Source organism: Cebus imitator, unplaced genomic scaffold (assembly GCF_001604975.1).
Source record: "Cebus imitator isolate Cc_AM_T3 unplaced genomic scaffold, Cebus_imitator-1.0 Scaffold261, whole genome shotgun sequence".
NCBI classification, from domain to species: Eukaryota; Metazoa; Chordata; class Mammalia; order Primates; family Cebidae; genus Cebus; species Cebus imitator.
Genome location: NW_016107576.1, coordinates 6722884 through 6725196, shown reverse-complemented (window position 1 = coordinate 6725196; position 2313 = coordinate 6722884). Strand labels below are relative to the sequence as shown.

The following is a 2313-nucleotide window of genomic DNA, read 5'->3' as shown; positions in this document are numbered from 1 at the left end:
TGTGGATCAGCACTACAGGCTGAAGTGTTGATGGTGACGCGCACTGATGTCTCCAACTTACTTTGAAACTCATCAAAAAATAAGATGGATTGATGACAGAGGCAGACGAATGAACAGATGTACAATAAAGCAAGGAGAGTAAGATGTTGATTAAAGAGTCTATTCTCCTCCCAAGCTCAAGCAATCCTCCTGCCTTAGCCTCTTAAGTCATTAGAACTACAGGTATACAACATCTTGCCTAGCTAATGGTTTTTAAATTTTTTTTTCTTTGTAGAGATAGGGAGTTGCTATATTGCCTAATCTGGTCTTGAACTCCTGGCTTCAAATCGTCCTCTAGCCCCAGCCTCCCAAAGTGCTGGAATTACAAGTGTAAGCCACTGTGCCTGGCCTCAATTTAATAAATCAATACAGATATACATTCATATTATTTCACACAATGGAGGTAAAGAACAAAGGAAATAAGACAGAAATTATCTAAAGAAATTATCTCTGAGGCATGAGATTGGGGAAGCACATTAAACTTGGCTTTCATAATAACCTATTCCTTTACCTTTTGATTTTTTTTTTTTTCCATTTAATGTTTTTCCTTTGATTAAAAAAAAAAAAAAGAACACACGGAAAATGTCTCTGAACCCACAGACACATTCATCAGCTAAAGGGCTGCCGAAGACCTTAGCCCAAAGTTCTCTGCCCACTCTCTGGGTCTGAGTGATTGATGATGTCGGGGAGTGTCACTGCTGGAAGGAACTAGGTCTCAGAACCACTTTCATCTTGTGTCAGAAGTCTGAACTGCGTGGCTGTCTGGTGTCTGCCAGGTGAAGTGCACAGCTAAATGTGTTCAGATTATTCCAGAATGGGTCATTCTTGGAGTGAGGAAAACAAGTGCTCACAGACAGTTGAAGCACACACTGGGTTTCTACTGATTCCCAAAGTTATTCCCCTCCTTCCAAAATACAATAGGTTGATCCCTCTGTATTTTATAAGTGTGATACTGGGTTTCATACTCGTGTGAGACGTACCTCCGTCAAATCCTGTCATACCACCAGCACATGACCCATCCCATGTGAAGCAGAATAAGACGGGGTGTGCACATCGTGGCAATTTGAAAGTCAGTCATCATCTCAATGCAAGCAGAAGGGAGAAACTGGGGTGACTGGCACTTGATCCTACTAGCAAATTTAATCTCATTGCAACGAAAGACGCTGGCTCTCATCTGAATCATTGGCTTCTACACTTGATGGGTAGTCTGTGCTGAGAAACCTGTTTCTTGCCAAGCGCTCTGTGGCTCTAAGAGCTGGAGATTTTTTGGTTTCAAAATTTCCTAAGTCCAGTGCTTCTGGTTGAGGGTGGCTTCTTTCAGTAGCATCTAGGAACCGCGTTGCCATGGACAATCACCATTTATTTATCCTAACGGAGTACGGAACATGGCACTCATCCTAGGACCTCGAAAAACCGCCGTGGACAAGGATGGAAAAGGTCCCTGCCCTTGCGTAACTGACTTTCAGTTATTTAGAGCCACTATAGATACATGTTTGAATGTCACGAAGTCATTTATCAGGGTTACCTAGGTTAAAAACTGACTGAGGTGGAGAAGATATGGTGGCAAGAGAAAAACTCTCTGAGGAGGTGGCATTTTAGCTGGGACAGAAGGCTGAGGATTCAGCTATGAGGAAGGTATGAGAGAGTATATTCCAGGTGACAGGGACCAGAAGAACAAGGCTGAGGGGTCAAAAGGAGATTGATGTGTTTGAAAAACGAAATAAAGGTCATTATGGCTGAATTTTAGTCACATGAGATGAGGTAGAGGGGATCGGGGACAGGTCTTTTAGGGCCAAGCGAGTCTTGGTAAGAAATCTGGATTTTATTCTCATTTGAATGAGAAGTCATCAGAGGAGCTTAAGCAGGAAGGTGACTTAACAGAATGTGTATTTTAAAAAGATGATTCTGGATGCACGGTGGAGAATGGACAACAGGAGGATATGGATGAAAATGGAGGGCTGTTTTAGTCTTTCAGGGTGAGGCAACAGTGGCCTGAATGCTTGTGGTGGCAACAGAGATGGAGAGATGTGGAATAATTTGAGATGCATGACACTGTTTTTCCAATTATTTTTGCCAAATCTGCCATGGCTGCACCTTTGGGATGGAAGTCTGTCGGCGCGGTGCTTCCTGCAGTGAATCCCGCTCTAGTACTCCCCGGGGCCACTCTGGAAGGACTCGTTGGTCTGCCATGCTTCTGGGAACTAGGTAGCTTGTTTGGGGCTGCAGCCTAGCTGGAGGGCTCTTCCTCATTACCTACAAACTGTCTGCATTACT

At 43.7% G+C, this 2313-nt stretch overlaps 1 non-coding gene across 1 annotated transcript; it reads left to right on the top strand.

Annotated features, from left to right (window-relative positions):
- The first annotated feature begins 964 nt into the window (after positions 1-964).
- On the top strand, positions 965-1064 carry LOC119467143. Its single transcript, XR_005195675.1, has one exon. It is a non-coding gene; the product is annotated as a small nucleolar RNA U13 (small nucleolar RNA).
- Positions 1065-2313: the final 1249 nt, after the last annotated feature.